We start from the raw sequence: 16,410 nt of genomic DNA, 5'->3' as shown, positions 1-16,410 counted from the left end.
ATGAGGAGTGGGGGAAACGCAAAGTTTAAGAACTGCCACAGTGGGTCAGACCAAAGGTCCATCTAGCCCAGTGTCCTGTCTTCCGGTGGTGGCCACTGCCAGGTGCCCCAGAGGGAATGAACAGAACAGGGAATCATCAAGTGACCCATCTCGTCGCTCAGTCCCAGCTTCTGGCAAACAGAGGCTGGGGACACCATCCCTGCCCAGCCTGGCTAATAGCCATTGATGGACCTGTCCTCCATGAACTTCTCTTGTTCTGTTTTTGAACCCTGTTATGGCCTTGATCCATTTATGAATGGGATGATTTCTTAGGCCGGCTGGGATAGGGTGACCAGATGAGAGATGTGAAATATGAGGATGGGGGGGGGGCGAGTGTCGAAGGAGCAACAAAAACAAAACAAACAAACAAACACACAATAAACCCCAAGAGCCAGCGGCAGAGGAAAAAACAAAAACACAAGCAAAAAAAAAAACCAACCCCCCCCCCCCCCAGAGCCGCCGGAGCATAGGAAAAATTGGTGGGGGCTGAGCCCCCACTGGCAGCTCCACCCCCTGCACCAGCTCGCCTTCGCTCTGCCTCCACCTCCCCTGAGCTGGCTGCCGCGTCCAGCTTCTCCCCCCTCCCTCCAGCGCGTGCGCCGCCATACAGCTGATTAGCGCAAGCCTGGGAGGGAGGAGGGACACGGCATGCTTGGGGAAGAGGCGGGGCCAGGGCTGGGATTCGGCGAGGGATCCAATAGGGAGTAAGGGCCGGGACTAGGGCAGGGATTTGGGGAGGAATCCAATGGGGGAGGGAGGGATGGCGTTGGGGCAGGGCCAGGGGGGCGCGAGCCCCCTCTGCCTGTTCCCCGGAGGGCAAAATATCGGGACAATTCGTGTCCCGACTGAACTTCAGTTGGGACACGGGACAAACAAGTAAATATTGGGACAGTCCCGATAAAATCGGGGCCTCTGGCCACCCTAGGCTGCGATAGCAGGGACTGGGCTCCAAGACCCAGGAGGTCTCTTCCAGTCCAATATTCTCATGTAGCGCCTAGCAGCCCCAGTCACAGATTGGGTGCTAGGAGCTGTACGAACACAGAGCATGCCCCAGGGATCTTACAATCGATGAGTGAGCCAAGGGACAGCAGATGGATCCAGGCCGACAGCTGGGGAGCACCAGGGGACAATGAGGGGACAGCGATCAGCCCCCACTGGCAGCAATCTCACTCCTATAACCACTTTGCCATCATAGGGTGTGTTCATAGATTCAGGGATTCCAAAGCCCGAAGGATCCAGGGTGATCACCTAGTCAGACATCCTGCACAGAACAGGCCAGTGAACGGCCACAAATTATTTCCTGTTTGAAGTGAGCAGATCTTTCACAGATATCTTTCGTCTCAGCATAAAAACTGCCAGGGATGGAGAATCCACTACCCTGACCCACGGTGAGTTGTTCCAATGGTAAATTTCCCCTCACTTAAAAATTGGCAACTTATTTCCCATCTGAATGTGTCTGGCTTCAACTTATAGCCACTGGATCTTGTTAGACCTTTGCCTGCTAGACTGGAGAACCCATGCTGTTGTCAGCTCCCCATCCAGACATCTATAGAGTGGGATCATGTCATCCCTTTGACCTGTGATGTTGCGCTCCGTAGGCTTTATGGAAGTGTGCTTATGAGCGTGAACATGATGTAACTGGAATATGCTTCATGCAAAAGGTCTCTTGTAAGGTATCATTACAAAGCTTATCATCTACATTATTTCTATGTCTAGAGGTAGGACAGTATGATATAAACTTGTATTACTGATGTAAACATATTAAGTGGAAGCTATTGAGGGTGCTTCAGAATTAATGACCTGTAAATGGCTCTGTTTACTTGCAAACCTTCCTGGGTATATGTGGACCAGCCCTGGAAGAATGGCAGTTGGGATCTCACAGGCCATGTGATCATGTCACATGATACTGGAATCCATCTTAAATCTGGTACTTTTCCATTTAGAAGGAGGGGCAGGAACCCAGAGAAACCAAAGATTCCCGCCTTGTGCCAAAGCTATAAAAAGGGGGGTAGAGCAGGACAAAGGGGGCTGCCAGTCATGAGAAAACCCCTGCTTACCCCTGAGAAGTCTGCTGGAACAAACAAGGGTGGTCCCAGGGGAAGGGATGGGCCCAGACTAGGAAGGAGTCTAGTCTGTGAAAGAAGCTTATTGGATCACCTCTGAGGGGGAGATAATACCGGTAATCGGTTTCTTAGTGTATTAGGCTTGCGTGTTTTTGCTTTATTTTCCTTGGTGAATTACTTTGTTCTGTCTGTTATTTCTTGAAACCACTTTAATCCTGCTTTTTATACTGATTAATAAACCCAGAGTAAGTGATTAGTACCTGGGGGAGCAGACCGCTGGGCATCTCTCTCAATCAGTGTATAAGCTTCATACAGAGTAAAATGGATCCCTTTGGGGTTTGGCTCCCACTGGGAGCTGGGTGTCTGGGTGCTGGAGACAGGTAACCTGCTGAGTGGTTTTCAGTTTAGCCCGCAGCTTTAGGGGCATGGTTCAGACCCTGGGTCTGTGCTGCAGCAGGCTGGCGTGTCTGGCTCAACCAGGCAGGGTTCTGGAGTCCCAGGCTGGCAGGGGAAACAGGCTCAAGGGTAATTTCAGCACGTCGGGTGACAGTCCCAAGGGGGTCTCTATGACCTAACCCGTCATACCTTCCCTTTGTCAAACTGGTATATATGGCCTTGTAGAAGTACAGACTCACCCCTGCAGCGCCTCCTGCGGGTGACTTCTGGGAATTAGCTCAGTTCCAGCTCCGGAGCGCCCTCTGCAGGCCAGTGATCCACCTGTCTTCTGCCTCTTGGCCCCTGTGTCCCTCCCAGGACCTGGTGCCCTTTCTCTGGGTGCTGCCCGCTGGCAGGAACCCCTCAGTCTTAGGGTCTCCCCTCCCCAGGGAACCCCCATCCACTATCCCCACTTTGTCTCAGTATTGGCTACTGCCCAGTCTTCATCTAGCCCCCATTCACTGGGGCAGACTGTAGTATCCGCCTCTCATCACAGGCAAAGGGGTTTGGACCTGCTGCCTTTGGCCAACCCCTGGGCTGCCCTCTGCAACCCCCAGTACCTATTGGCCCAATGCCAGGCCGCAGCCTGGGGCTTTTCAGGCAGGAGCTCCCCTGCTCCTCTGCCTTTCCCCAGCCCTGCTCCACTCAGCTGTGTCCAGCTCCCTGCAGCCAGGCCCTTCTCCTTCTACGGGCAGAGAGAGACTGAGTGGGCTCCTGGCTCACTGCCTCTTATAGGGGCCAGCTGGGCCTGACTGGGGCATGGCCACAGCTGGGCCTGCTTTCCCCAATCAGCCCAGGCTTCTGCCCCAGCCACAGCCCTTTCCTGGGCTGTTTTAAGCCCTTCAGGGCAGGAGCTGGGGACCACCCTGCTACAGGCCCATATCTATAGCCACAGAATCCCTCCAGCTAGTTACCATGTTATCAGCTGACCAACTTCTTAGCATGGTCTAGTAGCTAAGGGAGTCTGGAGACCTAGGTTCTATCCTCACCTCTGTCATGAACATCCTGGGTGACCTCGGGCCAGTCACATCCCTGCTCCGTGCCTCAGTTTCCCCCCACTGTCTATCTAGACTCTTTGGGGCAGGCCTCGTCTCTCACTCCGCATCCAAGGGTGCGTCTACACTGCCAAAAAAAAAAAAAGGCAGGTCCTTAACTCAGGTTAAAATAGCAGAGAAGATGCAGCAACTTTGGTTGACATTTATAGGGGAGTTGGGATTCTGGCCATGACTTCGGTGCTATTTTGACCCAGGTTGGAATAACAGAATCATAGCAATGTCGGGCTGGAAGGGACCTGCAGGATCCTCCCCTGCACTGAGGCAGGATAAAGTATCCCTAGACGATCCCAGAGAGGGGTTTGTCCAGCCTGTTCTTAAACACCTCCAATGACAGGGATCTCGCAACTGCCTGCACTCACCTGTCCCAGGGCTCCACAAGCCTGAGAGTTAGCAAGTTTCTTCTAATATCCATCCTAAATCTTCCCTGCTGCAGACTAAACCGGGATCTTCCTGCCCTCCCTTGGCAGATGGGGAGAGGATCATTAAACTGAGTTACAGACGCACCTTTGGTTTTACAAGGGGGGACTCACCCTGGCTGCCGCCGATCGCCAAAGCTGACTCACACGCCCTTGAAATCAACGGGGACGCTCTGGCCCCTGTTCCACTCAAACTAGTGAGGTGGCACCAGTTTGCACCAGTGAGGCCAACTCCACCAGCTCCGAACCGAGCTGTTTGCTGGTGCACCTGTTCCTTCACAATCTGTTGGGTTTAGATTCCCCCTCCCCACCTCCCCGCCAGCGATCAGCCGTGTCTGCTAGGGGATCGACAACCTTTCCTGCTAAGCCCTGACTACAAAAGAGACTTCACTGAGAGCCCTTCAGCTACACATCAGCCTGTGGGTTAACTCAATTAAGAGCCCATGTTCCGAACCGGAGAGCAAGAGACATGTAGCAACATCAGGCCGCGCTTAAAACAAGAAACATTAAGCAGGAAATAATCATTGCAGAGTGGAGAGCTCTCATGCAAGGTAAATCTGCCTCTCAAGTAGCTTTCATCCTATCTCCCTGGGTTTTTCAGCGTTATCAGGGATGTCTCGAGCAAGGTCTCCGCACAGGAGCAGCGCCAGCTCGCTGATATGAATAGCGACAGATCGGTTTGCTTGGGTTCTGTTCCCCCGATAACCACGCTTCCCTCCTGAAACACGCAAGGCACGGTCCTTATCAGATGGCGGGGGAGCGAGAAGCGGCTGTCGCACAAAATGTTTGGGTTTTTTTTTTCTTCTGTTATGATTATGAGTCGGATTCATTTCTTCTTTCTCGGTGACATTCCCCGCTAGAGCTGATGGGACAACAGAAATCCCTGCGAAAAATGGCCCGGTTTGGAACGAAACGCGTAGTCCCGGAAAAAGGCCAATTTTGTCCCAGGAGGGAATGTCAAGAAAAACCCAGAGAATGGACCGGGAATTGTTTGGCTGGGAGATAGAGACATTGACAAGAACCTGCCCACCCGAGCTGCAGGGCTTGTGAGGCCGAGAATCAGGGTGCTGACCCTCAGCAGCAGCCCACCCTCCCCCCCCAGCTTTTGTCAATTTCACTTCCCCTGACCGTGAAATAGACAAGAGCTTGGGTGCGGGGGTGGGCACCCAGCACAGCAGAGTCTCAGTTTTCCCCATGGCAAATCAAATTTCTTCGGCAAAACTGGAATTTTCCCATGGAAAATGTTGGTTTTGTGAAAAGGGCGTCTTTTTCCATTGGAAAATTATTCTGATGACATTCTTCCAATCAGCTGTATTTCCCCCTCCCCCATTCCCTTCCCCCTATGTCTGGTTTTAAAGACTCCATCGGCCAGGTCCTCAGCTGGGCTAAGCTGGCATCGCTCCGTGTAATGGAATTACGTTGATTTACACTCTCTGGGGATGTGGCCAATTGGTGTTATGTCAGCATAAAACAGAGAGGAACCCAACCCAATTCCTCTTAAAACATAATTAAATAGCCAAGTGAGGTACTTGCCAGGAATTATTTATACAACAGATTTATTATTATTTTAGTGTAAGTGACCTCAATGCAGATGAGGGTCCCCATTGTGCCAGGCGCTGCACAGATCCCGACCGAGATCAGGGCCCCGTCGAGCCAGGTGCTGCACAGACCCCGACCGAGATCAGGGTCCCCTTTTTCACCAGGAACTGCACAGCCACAATGAAAGTCCCTGCCCTGAAAAGTTTACAATCTAAAAAGACAAAAAGGATCATTCTTCCCATAGTACAGAGGGGGAAACTGAGGCACAGAGGGTTTGGGTTTTTTGAAGGGGCCTGCCCTTCTAAAGAGCTCATCTCCTATTTCAGTGCCGAAGCAAGCGGCTAGGTTTTCAGAAGCTCTTGGCACTCTGGGTGCTCTATTTTATGGAAACCAAGGTCATAAGCATCAGGATGGGCATTTTGGGGGGAAAAAACAGCAACACAGGGTCCCACCAGCACTGCCAGAAATGGAACCCATGGTTCCTGGGTCCCAAGTGAGTGCCTGAAGCACAAAGCCAGCTACGAACCTGCCCTGGGCAACAACTCCAGGCAGTAGCCTTGCAATGGCTTACATGACTTTCCTCCGGCGAGGAGTTCCGCTGAGCCCCATGGAGCTGCTCAGGTGAGGAAAGCTACTCAGGTGTGTAAGTGTTTTCAGGATCGGGCCCCAGCTCCGCTAGGGTAACGCACAGGGAATATGCACTGCAGTTCACCCGCCAGCAACCCAGAAGGAATCACCAGCCAACCAGATGGCCCAGTGTCTGCCAAGAATAAGCCTGGTTCAGGATAGGCCCATCCATTGGGGGACATGTCACCTTTCTATGCAGCAGACTCTCCTAGGTGACTGTGGGCAAGCACCTTCCCCTCTCTGTGCCTCGGTTTCTCCATCGATAGGGATTATATTCTATCTTGTCTACTTAGACAGGAAGCTCTTTCCAGCAGGGGATGTCTCTCACGCTGAGTCTGTGCAGCGCCTGGCACAACGATGCCCCGATCTCAGTCGGGGTCTGGGCAGCGCCTGGCACGAAGGGGCCCTGATCTCAGTTGGGGGGGTCTGTGCAGCACCTGACACAATGGGGCCCTGATCTCAGCTGGAGCCACTATGCTACCATATTACACCTACTAACAGGGCCAGGTGGTGCAATCTACCCGTGGTACTGCTACAGGCTCTATTATCGTAACATCTGAGCACCCACAATCACCCCTCACACACCTCAGGAGGTGGGGCGAGGCTCGTACAGCTGGAGGACTGGAGGTTAAGCAATGTGCCCCAGGCCACACAAGGAGTCACTGGTAAAGCTAAATCCCAGTTTAGCACCCAGCCCACTGCACCATTGCCCGAGCCCCACCTCCGTGCTCTTCTCCAGGGGAAATCACGGCGAAGAGTCCCACCAGAGGTGAACTTCACCTCCTTCCAGCCACCCCTGGCCCTTCACCAGGCCCACCAGGGCTCTGCCATCTGCGTGGGGGAAAGTCCTGGCCCACTTCGCCAGCCTTTCTGCTGGGCACCTGCGGAAGAGACCAACTGTCCTGCGCCCTTGACCTCGCGTCCCTGACACCCTCTGTATTCGAGCAGCAACGGGACCAACAGTGGGCTGCCCCGGGCGCTTTGACCTCTTTTTAACCCTCCCTCGAGCTTTGGGCAGTCATTTTCCAAATGCAGTCCCTCCCCCTCTCCCCCACATCCTGCTCACAAGCTCCTTCCCCTGCTCTCGCTTGCCAAAAAAGACAAAAAAAACCAAAACAACAACAACAAAAAAACCCAACACCACACTCCTGAGTGGCGGCTGAGTGCTGTTAAATCCAGTTCGATGAATCCCCAAGGTGGGCAGAAGACAGACCATTTCAATGACCTACGTGGCTGGCGGAGGAGACGGGCCGGGATGAAAGAGGGAAGCAGGGATATTGCAGGGCCCATGGGGTATTTTTGTGTGCTTGGGGGGGCTTTGAACCCTGGCTTGTGAAACTGATGCCACACTATGCAGGGAGCTCAGGTATGTCGGCCTTTGCCACAAGGCCTCTGCACCATTCCCATGCCTCCCCCATCATGGGCAAGGATTATTCAGCACCCCCCTGCAGCTGAGCCCATTGCTGAGTTTGCCTCCATACTGCCCAGGTCTGGAGGGCATCAGCCTGTCATGGGGTGGGGAGGGGGAACAGTCACGCTTCAGACATGTTCACTCCCAAAAGTTTGCTCCAATCTGTTTCATCCAAATGCCGCCTCCTGAGTGCACAGAGGGGCTCGTTCACTGGGATCAGCTTCCACCACTGGGCCAGCGCAGCCCTGCCAAAGCTGGAGCATCTCCAACACACTGCCAGTGCACCTCTTCCACTGCCCCAATGCACCCCATTACACTGTCAATACAGCCCTGCCACTGCCTCAGTGCATCCTGTCACACTGCCAGTACAGCCCTACCACTGCCCCAGTGCACCCCACCACACAGCCAGTATAGCCCTTCCACTGTCCCAGTGCACCCCATCACACTGCCAGTACAGCCCTGCCACTGCCCCAGTGCATCATGTCACACTGCCAGTACAGCCCTGCCACTGCCCCAGTGCACCCCATTGCACTGCCAGTACAGCCCTGGCACTGCCCCAGTGCATCTTGTCACACTGCCAGTACAGCCCTTCCACTGCCCCAGTGCATCCCATCACACTGCCAGTACAGCCCTACCACTGTCCCCAGTGCACCCCATCACACTGCCAGTACAGCCCTGCCACTGCCCCAGTGCATCATGTCACACTGCCAGTACAGCCCTGCCACTGCCCCAGTGCACCCCATCGCACTGCCAGTACAGCCCTACCACTGCCCCAGTGAACCCCATCACACTGCCAGTACAGCCCTTCTGTTGCCCCAGTGCACCCCGTTACACTGTCAATACAGCCCTGCCACTGCCCCAGTGCACCCCATCACACTGCCAGTACAGCCCTACCACTGCCCCAGTGAACCCCCATCACACTGCCAGTGCACCTCTGCCACTCTCCCAGTGCACTCCATCACACTGCCAGTAACAGCCCTTCCACTGCCCAGTACACCCCATCACACTGCCAGTACAGCCATGCCACTGCCCCAGTGCACCCCCATCACACTGCCAATGCACCTTTCATCATGCTGCTTCTCTCAGCACCTCCCTCTGTGACCACGGCTAGAGAAGCAGCCCGGCCTATGATTAATTCCTTGCATTACCTGTACCTCTAATGACACCACACGCTTCCAGCCTGTGCCCATGACATGGCTCTCCACTGCCCCCGACACTTATCCGCCAGTTCAGCCCCAGCTGTCCATTTAGAGACATGATGTCTAGAGGAGCGTTTGCAGGGCACACCTTGTTATAGACATGAGGCTGCAGCATGGACTCCATCCCTCCTCTGTGCCTACCGCTGTACCGTCCCCTGCCAGCCACCCAACAACAGAATGAAGTGGCAGGGAAAGAAAGAAAGAAAGAAAGAAAGAAAGAAAGAAAGAAAGAAAGAAAGAAAGAAAGAAAGAAAGAAAGAAAGAAAGAAAGAGGTCTGGGGCTGGAGGGATAGACAGAGATGTGTGCATGGGGATAGCAAGAGACATGGTGTGTAGAGAGACTGGGAGCGGGTATGGGGATAGAGAGAGATAGAGACGGGGTGTCTGGGGCAGAGATGGGGTGTCTGGGTTAGAGATGGGGTATCTGAGGGCAGTGGGGGTATATGGGGATAGAAGGGGTGTCTGGGGGTAGAGATGGATTTCTGGGGCCAGAGGGGGTGTCTGGGGCAGAGATGGGGTGTCTGGGGGCAGTGGGGGTGTCTGGGGGCAGAGATGGGGTGTCTGGGGATAGAGAGGGCATATGGGGCAGTGGAGGTGTATGGGATTAGAGATGGAGTGTCTAGGGGCAGTGGGGGTGTATGGGGATAGAGGAGGTGTCTGGAGATAGAGGGGGTGTATGAGGGTAGAGACGGGATGTCTGGAGGCAGTGGGGGTGTATGGGAGTAGAAACAGGAGGTGTATATGGGAAAAGAGAGATGGGATGTGTGTGTGTATGGAGATAGCAAGGGGGGTGTATGCAGATAATAGAGAGAGGGGGTATGGGGATAGATGGAAGTATGGCATGTATGGGGTGTATGGATTGATAGATGGGGTGCATGGGTATGGATGCATGGGGGTGTATGAGGATGGATGGATGAACGGATGGATGGGGTGTAGGAAGATGGATGGATGGATGCATGGATAGAGAGGATGGATGCTGAGGATGGATGGATGGATGGATGGGGACAGAGGATGGAGGGATGGATGGATGGGGTGTAGGAAGATGGATGGACAGATGGAGGATGCATGGATGGAGAGGATGGGTGGAGAGGATGGGTGGGGTGTAGGAAGATGGATGCATGGATGGATGGATGGGGTGTAGGAAGGTGGATGGAGAGGATGGATGGATGGATGCATGAAGACCTTGATAGCTAGATGCAAGGGGAGGGGATGGGAGGAGCAGATGGCTCTGGAAGGAACAGAGGGGTGCAGCAGACTGGAGGACTAGCAAGGCAGGGGACCAGGCCATATGTCCTGAACATGCTACAGCCCTGCAACCCTGCTGTTCTCACAAACGGGGCTGCTCATGGCCCTGGATTCCCTGGGAACTGGCAAGGGGCAGACCCCAGGAGGTGAGACATGGGGCTCTTTGCTTTCCCCAAGGCCCTCCATGACTGTCCCCACTGGGCCAGACCCTCTGCTGGGATCAGTTGCTGGGAGCTCCCTTCCTTCATCACCAGCTCACATCAGCTGGGAGCCAGGCCTGCAGAGCTGCTGCTTTCTACCCAGGTAACGCACACTCATCACACTCTCACACTGGGAATGACACAGCATGCACAGAGCTACACACACATACACACAGATACATACGCACTGACACACACACAGAGATACACATGCATTGATACACACCTGCACACACACTGACACACATGCACTAACAAACACACACAGCTACACACACTGATACACACAAACACACTGATACATACAAACTAACACACACAAATATACACAGACACAGATAAACACTAACACACACAGATACACACTGACACACAAATACACACACTGACCCACACTGATGTGTAACAAATATACAAAGACTCGCAGCTATACATGATTACACACAAACACAGAAACACACATACTAACAAACTAACACTGATATACACACAAACACATGGATACACACAAAGACTAACAAACATCTGCACACAGTCACGCACTGACACACACAAACTCCCACATCCACACACACGGGAAGGCTCAGGGGTCTGCCAGTGGAAGGAAAGGCAAGGAATGAAATACATGTATACATTTTAAGGAGGAGGGGGGAAGGAGTAACCTCTTTGGGGCACCATACATTTCTCCCCCCTACCCCAAAACCTTCCAGCAGCCTGCTTGCAACAGAGGGGAAATTTAGCCAAGCCAAGAGGCCTGGCTACTTCAAAGCCACTTTCTGGCCCGCTCCAGCGTGGAGCTGATCTGAAAGCTCCAGGCCAGAGCCAGATCAGCAACTGGTGTAAATTGGTGTCATTCCCCTGAAGGTGCTGGACTGTGCTGATCTACACCAGCTGCGGCTCCACCCCTCCCTACCTGAAACACTCCTTGCACCAGGACTGCTGTCCTGGGTGTTTAACACGCACGGCTGGCACTCATCCAAGGAGCGAAATGTGTGTGTGAGAGAGATTGGGCATGACAATGTATGTGTGTGCACCAGTCAGGATGTGTGGGAGTGTGTGTGTGTGTGTCAGTGCAGGCCCGAGTCTATATAGGAATGTGTGTCAGTGTGTGTGTATGAATGTGTTTCAGTGTGTGTGCGAATGTGTCTATGTGTGAATGTAAATGTGTCCATGTGCGTCAGTGTGTATCGTTTTCATATCAACATCTGTCCGTGTGTGTGTGTGTGTGAATGTGTATCAGTGTGAGCATGTCACCGTGTGTCCGTATGTGTGCAAATATGTGTCAGTGTGAGCATGTCACCATGTGCCTGTGTGTGTGGGAATGTGTGTGTCAGGGTGAGCATGTCACGTGTCCATGTGTGTGAATATGTGTCAGCGTGAGCATGTCACCATGTGTTCATGTGTGTGCGAATGTGTGTCAGTGTGAGCATGTCACCGTGTGTCCATGTGTGTGTGAATGTCAGTGTGTCAGTGTGAGCATGTTACCATGTGTCCATGTGTGTGTGTGAATGTGTGTCAGTGTGAGCATGTCACCGTGTGTCCATGTGTGTGTGAATGTCAGTGTGTCAGTGTGAGCATGTCACCATGTGTCTGTATGTGTGTGAATGTCAGTGTGTCAGGTTGAGCATGTCACCATGTGTCCGTGTGTGTGTGAATGTCAGTGTGTCAGGTTGAGCATGTCACCATGTGTCCGTGTGTGTGTGAATGTCAGTGTGTCAGTGTGAGCATGTCACCGTGTCCATGTGTGTGTGAATGTCAATGTGTCAGTGTGAGCATGTCACCATGTGTCCGTGTGTGTGTGAATGCCAGTGTGTCAGGTTGAGCATGTCACCATGTGTCCATGTGTATGTGAATGTCAGTGTGTCAGGTTGAGCATGTCACCATGTGTCCATGTGTGTGTGAATATCAGTGTGTCAGTGTGAGCATGTCACCATGTGTCCGTGTGTGTGTGAATGCCAGTGTGTCAGGTTGAGCATGTCACCATGTGTCCATGTGTGTGTGAATATCAGTGTGTCAGTGTGAGCATGTCACCATGTGTCCGTGTGTGTGTGAATGCCAGTGTGTCAGGTTGAGCATGTCACCATGTGTCCATGTGTATGTGAATGTCAGTGTGTCAGGTTGAGCATGTCACCATGTGTCCATGTGTATGTGAATGTCAGTGTGTCAGGTTGAGCATGTCACCATGTGTCCATGTGTGTGTGAATATCAGTGTGTCAGTGTGAGCATGTCACCATGTGTCCATGTGTGTGTGAATGTCAATGTGTCAGTGTGAGCATGTCACCATGTGTCCGTGTGTGTGTGAATATCAGTGTGTCAGTGTGAGCATGTCACCTGTGTCTGTATGTGTGTGAATGTCAGTGTGTCAGTGTGAGCATGTCACCATGTGTCCGTGTGTGTGTGAATGTCAATGTGTCAGTGTGAGCATGACAATGCATCAGTGTATGTGTGTGTGAATGTGTGCCAGTGTGCATGTCACTGTGTGTGTCAGTGTGCAAATGTCAATGTGTCAGTGTGTGTGAGCGTGTGAATAAACAAGAGCGATCCACAATTTTAAAACAACGGGCTGCTGACACTGCGTGTGCTCCCCAGCTTCTGACCCGCTCCAGAGCCCCGGCTCCAAAAGCATCAGCCAGCAACGTTGGGGGCAGGAGACAGAAACAAGCCAGTCTAGCACCAGGCTGCGGCTGGGCAGCGGCACCCAGGGGCCAGGTATGACCGGGTTCCCTGTGGATGCGCGTCTGGGGGGGGGGGGGGGCTCACTCTACTCCGCCCAGCTACCAATATGGTGACCGACACCCCCACCCGAGGGGCTGTGGAGGGGGCTGGGGTGGGAGCCGTCAGATCAAATCCGAAGCCTGGACAAGGTTTTCCAGGTATCAATGCACTGGCGCTGCAGCTTCCCGGGTGCAATGATTTTCCGTCGGACTCCGCCAGGCTCCGATGGGAGAGGCAAATGCACCAGATCGAGGGGGGGTCTAGGGACCAGCTCTGCCCTGATATTTGTCTGATAAGCCCCCTCCCCCCCCGCCATCCCATGCACCAGGTGAGGAAATGTCTGTCTCCAGGCGGATGCACTCCCCAGAGAAGCTCTCTGCAGCTGAGCACCATGGACAGCAGCAGAGCAAAGATCCCACCCTGCGCTAGTTGGGTTGGGGAGGTGGGGGGGGGGGGTCTAAAACCCAGCTTCCCCGAGAGCTGGCAAGGATCTCTCACACACACACACACACGCTTCGTAACCAGGTGCCACCCCAGTGTGTCTGGCAGCACCACTCAGCCCCTGCAGCGGATGAGAATCTGAGCCAGGCAGAGAACTGGCAGAGATGCCAGACAATGCCCCCTCCTTACCCCCCCCACCAATCCCCCCCACCTCCACTTTACCAAATCCAAGTGCTGGTATAACGCAATACAACTCCCCCCCCTTCCCTGCCACACACACACACACACATCTCACCAAACCCCCCCCATTCCTGGCTCGATCCCACCCAACCCCCCCAATTCCTGGAATGATTCCCCAACCCACCAACTCCCCATCCCTGGCACGACCCCCTCCAAACCACCACACACACAGCCCAGCCCTGGCAGGGTCTCACCCCCCCTCCCCCCACCGCACATTACCAACCCCCAGCCTTGGCATCTCATCTCCAAACCTTCCCTCCTCCCCGATAAAACCCAACCCCAGAAGCCCCCACCCCAAATCTTCCCCCCTCCCACACCTTTGGCGAAGGGGAACCCGCCCCGCAGCCCAGGTTGCACGTACCTTTTCGGGGAGCAGCGGGGCTCGCTCAGCCTATGGGAGGTGCCATCCTGGATTTTTCTCTCCCCCCCCCCGCCCCCCGGGGATGCCGGGTGGATCCAGAGGGCTCCGTGCGCCCTGCTCGGAGCGGGGGCGGGGATGCGCTCAAGGGGCCCCACCAGGCCGGTCCCCTGCAGGCTCCATCGGAGAAATCCACAAACAAAAGCAGGTCTCGGGGCTGGATCCGCAAAGGGAAGGCGGGGGGGGGGTTTAGGAGGGGGGAAGCGCTGGCTGGGCCCCGACTCCCTCCTGAGCTGGGGCTGCCCCCGATGATCCTGCGCTTTGGAGAGGTGTGTGTGTGTGTGGGGCTGGGGGCTTTGGCCTGGCTCGGTTCCCCGGCGATCTGGATCCGGGGGAGGGGGGCGCGATTCGCCGCCGTTCTCGGCTTCTGCCTTGGCTTTTCCCAGCCCGCAGAGCCGGGCTGGGCTGGAAAGAGGGAGGAGGGGGAGGCGGAGCGCAAATGGGACGCGCCTCCCCGGAGCCGGGCGGAGAGGCCAGGGCGCACGGGCCAGGGCGCACGGCAGGATCGGGTCGTCTCGCAGCCCCCCCTCCACGCCGAGAAGCGGGGGGGGTGATGGGAAAAGCGGGAGGCTGGGGGGGGGCGGGGAGGGAGGGAGGGAGGCGGGTCTGCCCCTTTCCTGCAGATGGAGAGGGAGGGATTTGGGGAGGGAAGGACGCGCCGGGAGGCAGGGCGAAACAACACATTGGAAATCTTTAGCACTGCAGCAGCTGCACGGAGGAGCCGGAGCCGGGAGGGAGCTGGGCGGCGGGGTGGGGGGAAGGGGAAGGGGAAGGGCAGGGACAGACGCAGCTGGGAAGCTGCAGAGAGACAGAGGCAGCCAGGGGACAGGGCGCTGCTGGGGGTGGGAGATGAAGGAACAGAGGGATGAGACAAGCAGGTGTCAGGGACGGGGGCAGAGAACAGAGGCTGGGCTGGGTGTGTCTGGGGATGGACTGAGAGAGGCAGCCAGGTAGGAGGAGGTGTTGGGGGCTGGACAGATGGGCAGGATAGAGGCAGAGCCAGGCAGGCAGCGGGATGGGGAGGGGGCTAGGTAGGTATTTGCCTCCCCGCAAAGGAACCCAGGTGAGGGCAGAAGGGCAGAGCACAGGAAGACACGGATGAAGGGAGGGAGGGAGGATCTGCCAGAGAACTGAACAGAGGGATGGAAGGACATGGAGAAATCCGGTGGGGGCGGGGGAGGGCAGCTGGAGGGATAGATGGCAACTGAATCAAGGGAACACATGGGTGGGGTGGGAGCTTGCACGAGGGTGGAGTGAGAGCTTGCACGACGATGGGGCAGGAGCTCGCACAAGGGTGGGGCAGGAGCTTGCACGAGGGCAGAGTAGGCGCTTACACAGGGGTAGGGCAGGAGTTCACACGAGGTCAGAGTGGGAGCTCGCACGAGGGCAGGGCAAGAGTCCACTTGAGGCCAAAGCAAGAGTTTGCACAAGTTCCCCCTCTGGCCTCAGCCCCCCCGCTGGTGTCTGCCGCCCCACAGCTCTGGGCCCAATAGGCTTTTAGCAGGCCCAAGCTCCCCCCACCACACCAGGGACTTAGCCAGTATTCCAGACACCCTCCCTGCACAGCTGGGGCCAGCCAAGAGCCCGGAGCCCCTCCTTGCCCATGAGGGCTTGGCCACTAGGGGACTTCTTCCCAGGAGCCATTAGTGGCTACAGCCAGCAAGTGGGGACGGGAACATGGCCACTTGTGTCCCTAGTTCTGTTAACCCTTTCCCCACTCGGCGCAGACCCCACAGGCAGGGGTGCGACATGGGGATCACAAGGACTGGTGCAGCATTCACTTAACGACACACACACCCCACAACTGCCCTGCGAGAGGTGGTTGCAGGTTTGAGGCAACTTTCTCCAATTTCCCGGGTCCCATCCAGCCTTGAAGCGCAATCGCCCAGTGTGCAAACGTGTGTGTGCGTGTGCACTTGGATTCGATTTTCCCCAGTAGACATCGATCTCTGTCGATTTCACCGCAGATGCACTGAAACTGCCCCCAAAATATCCCCATCCCTCACAATCCCCATTTACAGACAGACAAAGTAAGACAAGCACGTGTGTGGGATGGCCCTTTCCCTGGCCTGGTTTGCCATGGGAGGTTGCCCACTTGTGGTTTCACAGCTATCAAGCATTCACTTTTTGAATCTCAAGGTCTGCTTGCATCTGACCCCTCCCCCCCACTGCCGTCTGACCCTCCCTTCCCCAAAATTTCCCCCAACATTTAAATGGGGAAATGCTTAAAAATAAACATTGAGATTATCCGTTGAAATTATAAAAAATAAAAACTGAAATCTGCCAAGCTTATCTATGCCTATAGAATTGATCTATCCATCCCCTTACACCCTCATCTTATCCATCCATCCCCGTACACCCCATCTT

At 54.9% G+C, this 16,410-nt stretch overlaps 1 protein-coding gene across 2 annotated transcripts in view; it reads right to left on the bottom strand.

Moving 5' to 3' along the window:
- Positions 1–14,149, bottom strand: part of LOC127037036 (leucine-rich repeat and fibronectin type III domain-containing protein 1-like) — a 50,231-nt gene extending 36,082 nt beyond the window's left edge. For both annotated transcript variants that reach the window (XM_050928451.1, XM_050928452.1), the window contains exon 1: positions 13,987–14,149. The gene's annotated coding sequence lies outside the window, so the exon portion shown is untranslated. The remainder of the gene's footprint in view (positions 1–13,986) is intronic.
- Between the last annotated feature and the right edge of the window lie 2,261 nt (positions 14,150–16,410).

Source organism: Gopherus flavomarginatus, chromosome 18 (genome assembly GCF_025201925.1).
Source record: "Gopherus flavomarginatus isolate rGopFla2 chromosome 18, rGopFla2.mat.asm, whole genome shotgun sequence".
Taxonomy (NCBI): domain Eukaryota; kingdom Metazoa; phylum Chordata; order Testudines; family Testudinidae; genus Gopherus; species Gopherus flavomarginatus.
Note: the sequence above shows the minus strand (reverse complement) of the source record. Positions and strands in the feature narration are given on the sequence as shown.